The 15893-nt window shown below is 45.1% G+C and overlaps 1 pseudogene; it reads left to right on the top strand.

The window, feature by feature from the left end:
• The first annotated feature begins 1133 nt into the window (after positions 1-1133).
• LOC127304101 (heat shock protein 90-5, chloroplastic-like) lies at positions 1134-15396 on the top strand (annotated as a pseudogene).
• Positions 15397-15893: the final 497 nt, after the last annotated feature.

Below are 15893 nucleotides of genomic sequence, written 5' to 3'. Positions count from 1 at the left end.
AGTGTTTTTTTTACTGAAACACACATAACTTTCCATTTTCAATGTATGATCAGTCCAAATTTTTAGAAAAAATACGCGCATCTAAGTGTATTCACCAAAAATCAAGGTAGGGCGGCTTCCCTACCTTACCCTACAGGGAGCTCCACCCCTGACGAGAAATAATAAAAGGTGGACTAAATATTATCTCTCTACGCACCAGGGGAAATGAATATGCGGGCGTGCCGGTGTACATAAGTACACAAATAAAACATAGGGAAACATATATTTTTATTAATCTCTTGGCGAAGAAACGAAATTACAAGATCCCTTTACATATGCGCTCCGTGGCCTGCTAGCGCGGCCGATATGACTTAGGCGATTGTGTGTTCTGGTCCACAGGGCCTCGGAAGGCTCCCGATTAATTACGTTCGCGAGTCAACACCGCAGGCCACCTCCGATTAAGCTGCTGCAATGGTCGTCGTCTTCAAGTCTCGTCTTCTTCATACACTTGGTCTAGACGATGATGATGTGATGGTGAAGTAGAAAGCGGGACTCTCGCCCCGGCGATGCTTAGCCATACTCTCCGGCTTGTCAATGCCCGATGATGAAGATGTCTGGCCTCGCTAGCTCAGACAGATGGGTGGCCTTCACCTCGTTGGTGCCAGGCCTGGTGGTCCGCCTCGTCGGTGTCGGACGTGATGTCTTGCTTTCACCTCGTCCGTGCCCGGTAAGAAATGGTTCGCTTCATCGAAGAAAAGACAAGTCGGTGGAGTGGCTTCGCCTCGTCGGTGATAGGCCGATATTGGGGATGAGGATCGATCTGGTTGTCGGAGTAGACTTAAACATCGTCGCGTGGCAGCGTGGCTTGATGACGATGGCATATGAACTTGGCGATGTAGATCTTGTGACGTCGGAGGTGTGCATGGGCCCATGGAGGCTTGATATGTCGTGGTTGTGTGACTCGACTAGAGTAGTCACTCGACGTAGAAGGATGGCAGATTGCCCATGTAGTTGGCGTTCTCGCCGCCTTGCCGGTGAGCTGATGAAGACTATCTTCCCGTCGATGTAGTCAGCGCCCGTGTACGGGAGGTGTTGATGAAGATGTGCCGACATGTTGATGTGGTCTCTGGCTGAAGCTCCGTTGAAGGCGACCGATGCGCGTGGATGTCGAGCTTGCCGCGGGCGCGACAGAGCTGGCTCCTCGGTATCCATGGCGAGACGACCTCCGGACATTGCCGCGGGCTTTTTTTTCATCCAGTAATGCAAGTGATGCACTGGATAGGCTGAGATTTCTCAGCGTAACTGATCCATCTATGCTGGCGGATGGCTCTGAGATGGAAATAAGGATTAAGCCTGACCCAGAAGCTGGAACAATAACTATCACGTATGCTCCTCTTCTCAATCAACTTGGTTGTTTAAGCATCATTAGCTGTGATGGTAGTCACTCTTCCTTCTCATTGTTTTGGATTTTACAGTGATAGTGGTATCGGGATGACAAAAGATGAACTCAAGGACTACCTTGGAACTATCGCGCAAGGTGGAACCTCCAAATATTTGAAGGCTCTCAAGGTACACCTCCAAGTTTTTAACATCTTCTGTTCTCTGACGATCCCGTTTCCTTCATCGTTGATATGATGCCAATTGTGTCTGATGTTTTTTTCTCAGGAGAACCAAGAGCTTGGTGCAGATAATGGGCTTATTGGCCAATTTAGTGTTGGATTTTATTCGGCATTTCTGGTTGCAGAAAAGGTATGCAATATCTCTTGGATGGTACTACCACTCTACATGAATCTCTCTCACTTTATTTTTTTGAGGAATAATTTCGAAGTATTTGTACATCTGATTTGCAAGACAATACTCCCTCCGGTTCATATTAAATTGCTGCGTCTAGTCCAAAAACTTAACTAGACTCATACGAATCTAGACAAATTAGAGTCCACTAATATGAACCGGCGGGAGTAATAGTTTTCATACTTGTGGTTATTTTGTGACTTTGTAGATTGTGGTGTCCACTAAGAGTCCCAAGCTAGGTAGATAAGCAGTATGTATGGGAAGCCGAGGCTGACAGTAGCTCGTACGTTATCAAGGAGGAGACCGATCCTGAGAAAATGCTGACGCGTGGAACACAGATTACTCTGTTCTTAAGAGTATGAAGCTTGTACTGATATATTTTGCATGACCTGTTTCACGTAACACAACTCATAACCATAATATTTTTGTTTCCTTAGGAGGATGATAAGTATGAATTTGCTGACCCTACGAGGATTCAAGGTCTAGTTAAGAACTACTCCCAGTTTGTTTCCTTCCCTATTTTTACATGGCAGGAGAAATCAAGAACTGTTGAGGTAGGATTTTGAGTATGCCCTGTTCTAAACTTCCAGTCCAATCCTATTAAGTTTTGTTCAAGTTGATATTTATTTCTGTTATTCTTTGCACTTCTTACATTATCTAGATAGGTTGAAGAAGAGGAGTCAAAAGAAGGCGAAGAGGCAACAGAGGTTAGTTTTCTGTGCATTTGGTTGCCACGGTGTTCCAATTCATCAGATTATATTGTATATTGAATATAGAAAACCCCTCCTGTTCTGTAGGGTGAGAAGGAGAAAAATAAGAAAACTATCACTGAGAAGTACTGGGACTGGGAACTGGCAAATGAAACAAAGAGAATATGGGTAATGCTGACATGCAATTTATCTGTTTTTACCTGCAACACAACTGTCATGTGAAACATTAGTCTTGTCTTACAGTTTATGGGTCTGGGTTTTTTTCTGTTTATGTATCAAAAGAAGCATAAGCTAAGATATAATTTCTTGTCATGTAGATGAGAAATCCGAAGGAAGTAGAGGATACTGAGTACAATGAGTTCTACAAGAAGACATTCAATGAGTTCTTGGATCCTATAGCTCATGCACACTTCACAACAGAGGTGTGTAGACTTAATAAACTTCACTTCTGTTATGTCCATGTGCATTAAACATTATGACAAGACTTCTGTTCAAATCAGGGTGAGGTGGAATTTAGGAGTGTCCTCTACATTCCAGGAATGGCACCACTTAGCAACGAGGAGATAATGAGCCCTAAGACTAAAAATATTCGGTTGTATGTTAAAAGAGTTTTCATTTCAGATGACTTCGATGGCGAGCTGGTATGTTGCCGCAATTTATTTTATTATTATTTCCTGATCTTTGAGGTAGACGTTATTTGTCAGTTACTTATTGTAACAATGTTGTGATGGCTGCTCAATTTTATGATTTGACCAAGATTTAAATGGGTATAAAAAATCCAAAAAAATTGAAAAATTGAAAACCAAAGCACATAGTCTTCTTGTGTCATATAGTAAGCATTCAAGGTCATAAGCAAGGTCTTGACATATTCAAACAAGAAAAATCATGTATCTACCCTAACCCTAAACTCCGTCTTATGAAATCAAGCATAAAGAGAAGTGGTTTTGGGTTTCAAACATGGAAATTTCGAAAACCTCCCAAAAGCTTCATTTTGGAGTGACTAAGAAGGATCCAGGCTTACTTTTTCATTTTCATGTTTTAAACTTGTTTAAATCTTGGTCATACCTAGGATTTGACAAAGATTCAAATGGCATAAAAAATTCAATAAAAATGAAAAAAATGAAAAAAAATCAAAGCACATAGTCTTCTTATGTCATATAGTAAGCATTCAAGTTGATAAACAAGGTCTAGACACATTCAAACCAGAAAAATCATGTATCTACACCCTAACCCTAAACTCTGTCTTATGAAGTCAAGCATGAAGAGAAGTGGTTTTGGGTTTCAAACATGGAAATTTCAAAAACCTCCCAAAAGCTTCATTTTGGACTGACTAAGAAGGATCCAGGTTTACTTTTTTTATTTTCATGTTTTAAACTTGTTTAAATCTTGGTCAAACCTATGATTTGACCAAGATTCAAATGGCATAAAATTCTAAAAAAATAAAAAAATAAAAAACCAAAGCACATAGTCTTGTTATGTCATATAGTAATCATTCAAATTGATAAACAAGGTCTAGACATATTCAAACCAGAAAAATCATGTATCTACCCTAACCCTAAACTCTGTCTTATGAAGTCAAGCATGAAGAGAAGTGGTTTTGGGTTTCAAACATGAAAATTTCAAAAACCTCCCAAAAGTATTATTTTGGAGTGACTAAGAAGGATCCAGGCTTACTTTTTCATTTTCATATTTTAAACTTGTTTAAATCTTGCTCAAACCTAGGATGGGCATAAAAAATATTCAAAAAATGAAAAACCAAAGCACATCGGCAAGCCACCGCAGCGAAAACCTCGTCGCCGGCGTCTCCGACCGCCGCAGCGGCCATCTCCGGTAAGCCTTCATCTCGAGCTTTTTCATCGGCATCGGTAGGGATGACTAGTGTTTAGCAGCAGTTTTGACTAAGTTAGTTAACTTGCAATTGTAGATGTCTTCTTCTACTCCACCTCCATCGCATCCGGAGCCGATCGCGGTTACGCCAATATCTTCCGCCCCTCCGCCATTCATCCTCGTCCAATTGGATCCTACCAAGGGATCCGACAAAACCATCGAGGGAACATCTTCTAATCCGGCAGACTTAGCTGGAAAAGAAGCAAATGGAGAAGAAGGTGGAGGAGGCCGCCGCCAAGAAATAGAAGGCCCGATCTCGCGAAGGCGAGGTTAAGGGGCAATGGTGGCCCTGTTCCACCACCAGAGATGAACTCCACAGCCTCGAGGCAGAGGGATTTATCAAGCCCGACTCCTGGAGAGTGGTTCCGGGTGCCCTGTGCCCGGCGCCCTGTGACGCCCCGGAACCGGTACGATGAGGATCCCAGCGAACCCGCCGAAATCCGCATGATATCGATTCAGAGACGCCCTCCGACACGACGTGCGCGACGAATCACACACGTGATGCCACAGAAATTAACACGAGCGGTAACATTACAACAGGATTACAATAGAGCCCACAAGAAACATATATTACAACAACGACTCCAACGAGTCAAGATACAAATATACAATACAAAGATCTAAATCATACAGAATATCAAATACATCCAAGTACGGACAAGATATAAATTGGACTAAGAGTCCCGAAGATAAACGATAGCGTCCATAACCTTGCCCAGGCCAAGCCGGAAGGGTAACCTTGCTAATTAACCAGTAACCTTTCACTTACATACTCTAGTATAGGCACCTCCCCTATGAGCTTGGCCTCCTAGTGATGGCAAACTGCCATCCTGGGAACTGCACAGGGCTTGGGTAGGACATTCACCTCTATTTCACGTCATTTTACTTTTCACGGAGGCAGCCTCGGCATAACCCCTATGACGCTTGTTCAGAGGGAACCCATACTAAAATACACAAATTTCCAGTTAAATCCTTACCCATAATCAGGTATTGTGGGGGTACTCTAAAATTGGAATGGTATCGCATCCGAACCCAACCATCAGTTTTTGTCAAATTCACCTTGTCATTCAAAAGTCATATTCACCTTCAAAACATTCAATGGAATGACTCATCATTCTAAGGTTTTCAAAGTCATTTGATTCACATGTTCCCACCTAGAGTAGTCCATTTTAATTTTAGCACTAGCAACTAGTCATGAGGGGTGCTAACTAAATTTTAGCTCTCTTGGCTAAGTTTGAAGCTCTTGTAGTATTCTACCTCTAGACCAATATCAATTATAAGAAAAAGCTTTGGTAAACAAAGTAAATGATTGCAAGATAAAAACTTGGGCTTGGAAGAATAAATATTTAAACAAAAATACTAGTGCCATGGTATCTTGCAGTAGTAGCTTGCATTAATAGAGCTTGCTCATGGTAATATATTGTATTGGTAATAGCTTGCCTTGGTTGGTACAGTGATCAAAGTGTTCCTCCTCTTCTTCGTAGAAGACCTCCTCCTCCTCGTAGCCTTCGGTACTAGCGTCTATAACGGATACGAGGTAACAATCACCAAACAATACTTAATGAGACTTTTTAGCCATAATGGCTCACACAAGATGATCTATCATCATCACAATCATCACTCAACATTATACTAGGGTTTTCTTTTATTTCCCTTGAAAAGTAATTTCCTCTCATTGAACATTACTAAGATTTAATTTCCTCAAATAATAAAGTATGAGATAATGTTGACCAAAGTCACCACTTCATATTTATCCATTTGGGAAAATGATTTAAATGAGATACTACATGTCATACAATTTAAATACTACTTTGGAAAATGATTTAATATTCTCAAGTAATAACATGTGAGGTCATGTATACTAATGTCATCACCTCACATTGAATTACTTGGAAAAGTGATTTAAATGAGATGCTACATCTCATAGGTTTTAAATACCATTTTTGAAATAATTTAAATGGGCTAGAAATAGCCACATAGCTATTATTTGAATCTAGCCCATGATCATATGAAAATACTATGTCATATTTTTGCATATTTATAAAGACAAAATGAAATGTAATTTTTGAGAGTTAGAATCAACTCAAAATGAATTATGGTTGATTTTTAATAAATGTTTGAATTTGGAAAAGGTACTGACTTGTTATTTTATTGCAAGTGTTCTATAGTGAATCAAAGGTTGAGACCAGTGGGGTTGGTTAGCTCTTTTTATCTACTTTCACACAAAATTGGAATCACCCAAATTGGATTTGTAGATTTGATTTTATTCAAATTTTTGCAAAGCACTAGTATTGGATTTTGATTTAAACGAATTAAACGAATTCAAAAGGTTGGGCTTAGGAGGGAAACTAAACGGGCCAGAGAGGGGGGGTTAGCAGGCCGGCCCAGCAGTGCGTCTCGCGCAGCAGGCCGCCTGACAGCGGGTACCGCCCGTCAGTGGGTCTTAAAACCCGAAACGGTATGCGCTAAAGAGGACTGTAGGATTAGACAGAGATCGAACGACCGAGGGTCGTCATCATCGACGATGAGAGCAAATCCTGGCCGCGGTGGACCTAGGGGGTTGGAGGCTCACCGGCGGTCCGGCGATCATCGGCGATGAAGCAGAGCGACGTTGTCGATGACGGCGAAGCTCCTGGTACCGGCGACATCTCCTGGGGTGGCGTCAATCTTCCGCTCCTTCTGGGACAACTCCGGTGGACTCCGGCGATTGATTGAGGGGCTACGGGCTAAATTGGTACGGGGGAATGCTCGAGGAGGATCAGTGAGAGGAGAGGAGGAGATTGGTGTGAATAATTGGAGCGGGGGAGTGCTCCTTTTATAGGGTCGAGGAGGTGCTGCGGGGGTTCACGGTGGCGAGCATGGCGACGACATTCTGGGCTGCGAAGGGGCAAGGCAAGGACGCTGCGCTGTTCCTGGTGTCATGGCGATCGTCATGCGCTTGATGTCACATAAAATGGAGGTCAGGGGAGGTCGTCATCGTCATGCGGCCGTGTTGTACCGTGGCGGAAATTATCAACGGCGACGACGGCGACAGGGCTCTCCGGCGCGAGTGGTCCTGTCTGGGAGGTTGCTGGGGTCATGGAGATTACGTGTGCAAAAGGAGAGAGCAAGGGGATGTCAGCAACGGCTAGGCGAGCTCGTGCTCTGCCGTGTCCAGGGGCGTGTCCGTGCGTGTGCTGGCGTCACTGTGCGTCGCGGGCATGTCCTGGCCAGGGCAATGGCGTGCTCTCCTTGGCCCATGGCTTGTACTAGCATGCTCAGGGGAGTAAGGGGAGTCTCCAGGACATGCCGAGGTTGGCTGGAGAGGAGTGGAGAGGGAGTTGGCATGGTGATTGGCATGGTACATGACATAGGCATGGCAAGGTCATTTCTCTCCTTGGAACATTGGTGCAACTGCCTTGTTTGGTCCAGGGGATGAAGAAGGACAATTATGATCACAAGACATGGATGGTTTAGGCCAAAATCCAAAGGATTTTAGAGTGTGTGTGCTCAAATCTGAATTATGCACACCAAAGTTTGATGAAATGACCGCATGAAATTCAAATTTGAATTTGGCCAAAATATTTTATGGGTGTGATTCAAATAATGTTTGGCACCTAGTGATGGTGTTGGTTTGCAAAATGGAGTGGGTTTTGTAAAAATCAAATTTGGTATGATCTAGAATCTGTTTCAATGTTGCTACTTTGCATGCTTATTATAAGCAATTGAAAATGAAATTGCAAGGTTGGTCAACACAAAGCTGATCACCTTGATGTGTTCTTGGATGAGGAGCAAAGATATGGGGAAGTTTAGTTTAGAAAAGAATAACCACAGGGGTTCAAAGTGGGCATCATGTTAAAAAAGTCACAAGTGACCATTATCACATGTGCTAGGGTTTTTCAATTTTTTTTTTTGTTTTGATTTTCTTTGACCAAAAGTCATTGTTTTGGTTTGCTTGAGTGTTAGGTTGAGTTGATCAAGGGTTTCAAACAATTTAGCTAAAGTAAAAATGGCATAGGCCAAGATTTGCAAATATGGCTATATGCCCACATATGTTTCTCTTTTTATTTTATTTTATCTTCTATGCGCCTCTTTGATTTTGAAAAGGGTTGGGTTTAGGATTTAGAAACATTGCGAAATACTTCAAGCAAACAATCATGGCAAAAGCAATCATTCCCTAATTCACCTAATAGAAAAGATTTTGGAAAAATGCAAGTTTTTGTTGGCTCCAAATTTTGGAATAAGGGAAATTCATTTTCTTCTTTGTTCTGAAATTTGGGGTGTTACACAAGCATTTCCTATACTCCTGTCTCTGCAGGAGTCGCTCACCCATTTTATTTTGACTTCTCCCCCATGCTAGCCTTAAGTTGCGTTCTTGTCACGTGTCCTATCCACTTGTTACCTCAAGCAGCCCATATTGCCACCACCACCTCCTATAGCTATTGTTTGGTTATCGGGTCTGCCTTGCGAGTCGTAGTGCATGCTAGTGTGATGTCTACGCCCCCTCCTTTTCCTGTAGACAGTGTTGGGCCTCCAAGAGCAGAGGTTTGTAGAACAGCAGCAAGTTTCCCTTAAGTGGATCACCCAAGGTTTATCGATCTCAGGGAGGAAGAGGTCAAAGATATCCCTCTCATGCAACCCTGCAACCACAAAGCAAGAAGTCTCTTGTGTCCCCAACACACCTAATAGGTGCACTAGTTCGGCGAAGAGATAGTGAAATACAGGTGGTATAAATAAGTAGTAGCAACGGCACCAGAAAAGTGCTTTGCCCAGGACAGTAAACAAGCAGTAGTAACGCAGCAGTAGTAACGCAGTAAAACAGTAAACAAGCAGCGATAGCAGTATTTAGGAGCAAGGCCTAGGGATTAGACTTTCACTAGTGGACACTCTCAACTTTGATCACATAACAGAATAGATAAATGCATACTCTACACCCTCTTGTTGGATGATGAACACCACTAACTGTGTAGGATTACACGAACCCTCAATGCCGGAGTTAACAAGCTCCACAATATTCGATGTTCATATTTAAATAACCTTAGAGTGCACGACAGATCAACACAACTAAACCAAGTACTATCGTAGCATGCACACTGTCACCTTCACGCTACGAAAGGAGGCATAGATCACATCAATACCATCATAGCAATAGTTAACTTCATAATCTACAAAAGATCATAATCATAGCATACGCCAAGTACTAACACGGATGCACACACTGTCACCATTACACCGTGCAGGAGGTATAAACTACTTTAATAACATCACTAGAGTAGCACATAGATAAATTGTGATACAAAACACATTGCAATCATAAAGAGATATAAATAAGGACTTCACTATGCCATTCATAACAGTGAATAAGTATTCTGTGAAATATAGCCTAAGAGACCCACACGGTGCACACACTATCACGTTTACACACGTGGGACAAGGAGTCTCCGGAGATCACATAAGTAAAATTCACTTGACTAGCATAACGACATCTAGATTACAAGCATCATCATATGAATCTCAATCATGTAAGGCAGCTCATGAGATTATTGTATTGAAGTACACAGGAGAGAGATGAACCACATAGCTACCGGTACAGCCCCGAGCCTCGATGGAGAACTACTCCCTCCTCATGGGAGACAGCAGCGGTGATGAAGATGGCGGTGGTGTCGATGGAGAAGCCTTCCGGGGGCACTTCCCCGTCCCGGCGGCGTGCCGGAACAGAGACTCCTATCCCCCAGATCTTGGCTTCACGATGGCGGCGGCTCTGGAAGGTTTCTCGTACCGTGGCTTTTCCGTATCGAAGTTTTAGGTCGAGGGGCTTCTTATAGGCGAAGAGGCGGCGTCAGAAGGTCAACGAGGCGACGACACCATAGGGCCGCGCGGCCAGGGGGTGGGCCGCGCTGGCCTATCATCTGGTGGGCCTGTGGCCCCCCTCTGGCGGCTCTCGGGTGTTCTGGATGCTTCCGGGGATTCTAAGATGCTGGGCGTTGATTTCGTCCAATTCCGAGAATATTTCCTTACTAGAATTTCTGAAACCAAAAATAGCAGAAAACATCAACTGGCCCTTCGGCATCTCGTCAATAGGTTAGTTCCAGAAAATGCACGAATATGATATAAAGTGTGCATAAAACATGTAGATATCATCAATAATGTGGCATGGAACATAAGAAATTATCGATACGTCGGAGACGTATTATAGTGTTGTTTATATATCATTACTGTTGTTGTTATCTTATCGGGTTATCTGTTGGGGAATCATGAAACATGGTTTATTGATATATTTGGAGATACACATGCTTTACTTAATGTTAACAACTAAAATTGTAAACAGAGGAATCTATGAGCCTCTTTGCGAAAGCATCGGAACTTTGACTCGCTAATAATGTCCCCTAGGACCTGAGTTCCTGTTATTTGTTTCGAGATTGAGCGCTCTACCCGTACGTGGGGATTATTATTGGGACCCCCTCACCCTTTACCTTTTCTCAAGTCAGTTAAAGGGGGCCACAATCTTGGTTTTATTTTCCTATGCCATGCTTTACTTACTGTTGCCTTCGGGTGTTTACTTTCTGTTGCCTTCGAGTGTTTATATTTTGTACTGTACCCCGTGGGATGTTTAGCGAAGCGTGTGGTTTACACGCCTAGCCGTCGTTGCAAACCCTAAGTCCGCTTCGGAGCGCGACCGAACTTCGATACGGGTAGCTTAGTCGGGTGCCCCCCTAGACTTTCTTGTTGAACTGGGAACGGTCTTGTTGTGAGACATCCACCTATCTTAATTGGGTCGAGCATGCGTATGGTTACATTTGGACAACCTCTGCAGGGTGTACATCTTATCGATAAGCCATGTCCGCGGTAATGGACGACTTGGAACTGTTTAACTCAATCATAGAACAACTTACACCTTTATGTTGCTGATAATAACTTGCGTAGTAATATAGCATTACTACAACGGCTACCTAATAAAACTTGTCCACCGTGTGAGTGCCTTTGTAAGTACTTCCTTGCGAGGGGGGAACACATCGGCTGTGTTATGTTTGCAGCGTATAGAACTGCTAGCTTATGCGCTCTCTCACCTATTTTGATTAGACGAATGTTGTAGAGTGTCTCTATAGGTTTTTAGTGCTTGCGCGCTGCCGCTTAACCCCACTATATTGCCTATGATGTTCCTCTTGCGTCCTCTAAGTCCCCTGCGTGCCTCGAGTACAAATGACGACTGGTTGACGAATGTTTATACGTCTTGAAGTCTTGTTAAGTACGAACCCGTACTTATTGCTGCTTCTTTGGGACATAACCGGGCAGGTATGAAGTTATGTTCGATGAAGACGATGTTATAGATGGCATATTCATGTTCATTAGATTTTTCAGATCAACTTTCATATATAACACTTTGCATTTGAAATTAGGGTTCAAAAGATATGGATTTAACCATTACATGCAAACAGATAAAAGAAAAAGGCTCCACATAGAGAATTGGGCCGAACCTAGCCTGCGTGCTGGGCCGGCGGTGGACAGATGCTGGGCGCGCATCGGCATCGGGCTGCCCCGAAGAGAAATTGGCTGCATCGATGGAACTGGGCTCAAGCCCATGGGACACCAGATCTGATTAGATCAATCGGAGAACAAAAAGCTGGATTAAGTAGGTGGAGCACAGGACCTCCGGTTTGAGGCCACAGGAACCAACAACTGTGCTGATGGTACTGTTTCTTGTAGAAGCGGACTGCGTGACCTTTTGAAGTAGTCAGGCGGAGCTCGGCCATGAAAGCCATGGAGGAAACGCCTGTGGAGCACGTCCCTGGTGATTACGACCGAGACGGGACGAGGGGAGGGTGTTGGGCATGCGCTTCGCCGCGCTGAACCTGAAACGGGCAGCACCGAGCTCATGGGATCACCGAAGCACCGCCGGGGTCGAGCACCTGTGACGATGATGGCCAGTCAACGCCGGTAGAACAACATAGTGCGAGATACAGAAGGGGGAAGAGGTCCATCACGCACAGAAACTCACCAGGATGGTCATGGAGAGGCAGGGGAAGCCGGAAATGGACTGGAGTGGCTGGAATCGAAGTTTTTCCCACCGGAGTTGGAGACAGAATTGGCGAATTCGCAGTCGATTGGAAGAGTCCCGGCTCGATTCCTTGCAGCCGAACGTAGAGGGTGACGAGGCGATTATTCTGATGCCCTCAGATCAGCACAGGGTGCTCTGCAGCGCCGGTGACGGTGAGGTGTGTGTAGTTGCTGTGAGGGTTTTCTCGGTGGCTCTATGTGACTCCATTCGTGAGAGAGAAGAAGAAAAGGGGAAGAGATATGGTGGCGGCACGAGAGGGAGGAGGGGTCTAGGGTTTGGCGCAGGGGCAGATTTAAGAGAGATGGGAGGGAGCATGTGGAGACGGGCGTGGGAGAGAGGGGGACGACCACGGCAACGCACATGGCGTGCTCCCTTCGTTGTCCAAGGTGACGAGGATGGAGGAGAAAGAAAGGAGGCCGAAGGGGTACGGGCCAGAAGAAGGAGTGGGCTGGGAGGAGAGGAACTGGGCCGCCGGGTAGAGGAAGGAAGAGAGGGGAAAAAGGCCAGGAAGAGAAGAAGAGATGGGCTGCCAGGGAGTTGGGCTGCTGGTTAGATAGGTTTAGGGTTTTGTTTTAAAATACTTTCCTTTTGTATTCTGTTTTGTAAAATATTGAAACAAGGCTCAAATTCAAACACAGTTTGAATTGAAACAAAGAGGTGAGATGGATAATGCAAAATAATTAGGGGTTTATAAAAAAAATTATTTTGTCAAACATGGATGTGATATGATGCATGCATGATGCTAATGACTTTTCGGAACGAAACGGAAAAACGAGCGGCGAAGAAAACTAATATATGGGTTTTTTCCGGGTCGTTACACATCCGAAGCTGGAGAATGGGTGCTGACTAGGGCGTTAGTGGAGCGCGGATTCTCCTTGCCCCTGAGCGATTTCTTCTCGAAATTCCTCGAGGCATACAACTTGCAACCTCACAACATAGCCCCCAACAGCATCCTCGCCATTGCCAACCATGTATCTTTATGCGAGGGTCATCTCCGGGTAACACCGGACTTAGCCCTCTTTCAATATTTTTTCTCCGTCAAGAAGGAGACGGTCCCGCAGACTTCATCGCTCGCCACCTGCGGGAGCATTACCTTCAAGATCCGCCCCGGCCGCGTCTACCCCCACACGGATCGTCACGAGTCCGTCAGGTACTGGTCCGGGGGATTCTTCTACGTGAAGGACGTATCGGATCCGGCCAGCACAAAAACCCGCCAGCGAGACCCCCGCCTGGACTACATGCCCACACATCTCCGAGTCACCTACGTTGACAAGGATGGTAAGGCGGATCTACAAGCTGACGGAGTCCGGCTTGTCGGGGAAGGACCTCACGCTCTCCTGGTTCCAAGCGGATCCAGCCTCTCCAACATCGCGATCGCTTGATGTATGAGTACAGTGGCCGCGACGACACCATGCGCGCCACCAAGGACAACCTTTCCTCCGACGCCCTGGACAAGCGGCTCCGGGTTATGATCAAAATACCGCGTGATGTCCACACTCTCGTGTGTCACTTTGACATACACACGGGTGGTGCCAGCACCGTGGTAAGTCTTCCTACTAATCATTAGTTCCCTTTTATGCCTGCAAATTCATCTAAGGACTGTACCTTGTATGTTCATCTTGAAGCCCTTGAGGACAAGGATCTCGGGAACCTGACCCGGGTCCCGTAATCCGGCACCACGAAACTGGATGCCGCGTCCGATGCGGAAGCTCCTGAGGGCCCTTCTCCTGCAAAGTGGAAGAGAGGCGCAACCTCCCAGCTGGCGCACAAACGTGTGCGCGAGACTCCCAGCGTCGCGGCCACCAAGAAGGTCGAGAAAGAGAAACAACGCCTCAAGGAAATCGACACCAGCAAAAGCTCGCAGGCCAGCCTCGAGCGATTCTTCAACAAACCCGGGTAAGAACTTAGCTTCCGACTTAATCTCTTTTCGCAACTTCATTCAAAAATCTGCTAAGTCCCACATTGTTTTTTGTTGTGCAGCAAAATTTCCGGAAGCAAACCACCAAAGAAGAAGACCAAGCCCTCGCCTGCCTCTATGCCTGTCACTCCGGAAGTGGAGGTTCCGCCTAAGCCCTCCTCCTCTGCGGCTCCAAACCCAAAGGATATCATCAACATTGATGACATTCCGGAGCCTACCGCAGATTCCGGCAAAGATGCCTCCTCGTCCAAGCCTCCGCATGAACAAACTGATCCGCCTCGGCTGAAGCTACGACTAATGATGCCACAAAGAAATTGTTGCTAAGTGGTGCTACCGGTATGCCCCAAACGCATCCACATTTCTTTCCGGTACTTCAAAAAGCTCCCCTGGCACAGTGTCATGCGAAAATGACCAACTTAATGAATGAAGTCTGGGGGAAGCCGGAGACGGAGCAACAAGATCTAGCAACCCTCGAAGACAATCTTCGAGTCTTCTTTGCCAAGAACAAAGCCATGTGCCAGGTAACACTAGCCCCCAAGCATTGGTTTATATATTTTCCAAGTGAAATTTGTGAATCGATGCTTCAACTTTATCATCTTAGTTAGATCTTGGCGGAATCTTGAAATTTCCTAGCACAAGAAGAATTTTAACTTCGCGTCCAGCCCCCTAGATTTAAATTTCTGGCTAACCATTCCAACTTGCTTCACAGAACACCCGTCAACTGCATGAAGACCTGCAAACGCTAGTGCTGGAGCAGAAGGCGGAGATCGAGAGGTTGAATAAAAAGGAGGCGGAGGACCAGCAGGCAATCATACTCCTTGAGACCCGTTTTAAAAACAACGAGGGTATGTTTTCCGACTTGCTAGAAGTTCCTCAACACACTCTTTGTTATGTGAGCATGTCTTTTTTACTTTGAATTTGCTTTCCACCTTACAGAAAAACTTGCCAACCGCCCCTCCATTGACGCAATCTACACCAAGCTCAAAGTGCTGAAATCCGAGCATGCATCCCTCAGGGAGTCTCACGAACATGATACTAGAACCAAAAAGGAGCTAGAGGAGAAGCATGCGCAGTGAATGTCGGAGATGGCCGAGAAGCTTAAGACAAGAAACAACAGAGTTAAAACTCTGGCATCTAAGATCAAGGCTTACGAGGCGGAGGCAGAGGATATCGACGAGCTGGTCTTCCATAAGGACTTCACATTTCCGGCATACCCATTGTATTCTTTGCTTCCCAGCGCGGAATCTGACCGCGTGATTTTTGTGTATATCAGCGTGTCTTGGATTTGAATGGACAAAAGATTCAGGCCTTTCCAGGTCTAAAGCCTATGAAGTAGCCCGGAACTATTTTGAGGAACTCATTGAAGCTTGTTGTGGCATTGCCAAGAAGTTGTCCCTGAAAAGGGCCCGCACTATAGTCATTGATAAAACGATGAAGCTGATGAAACTAGTGTCAGATCTGATCACGGATTGGGAAGAGTCTTCAGCTTGCGGAGCTGCCTCGATTGCCTTGGCTATGTGCAAATCATACTTCCCCGCCATGGATTTCGCAACAATCGCACGCGGAGTCCCCA

Source organism: Lolium perenne, chromosome 5 (genome assembly GCF_019359855.2).
Source record: "Lolium perenne isolate Kyuss_39 chromosome 5, Kyuss_2.0, whole genome shotgun sequence".
NCBI lineage: Eukaryota > Viridiplantae > Streptophyta > Magnoliopsida > Poales > Poaceae > Lolium > Lolium perenne.
The sequence above is the reverse complement of the archived record's forward strand: the minus strand, read 5'-3'. Positions and strand labels throughout refer to the sequence as shown.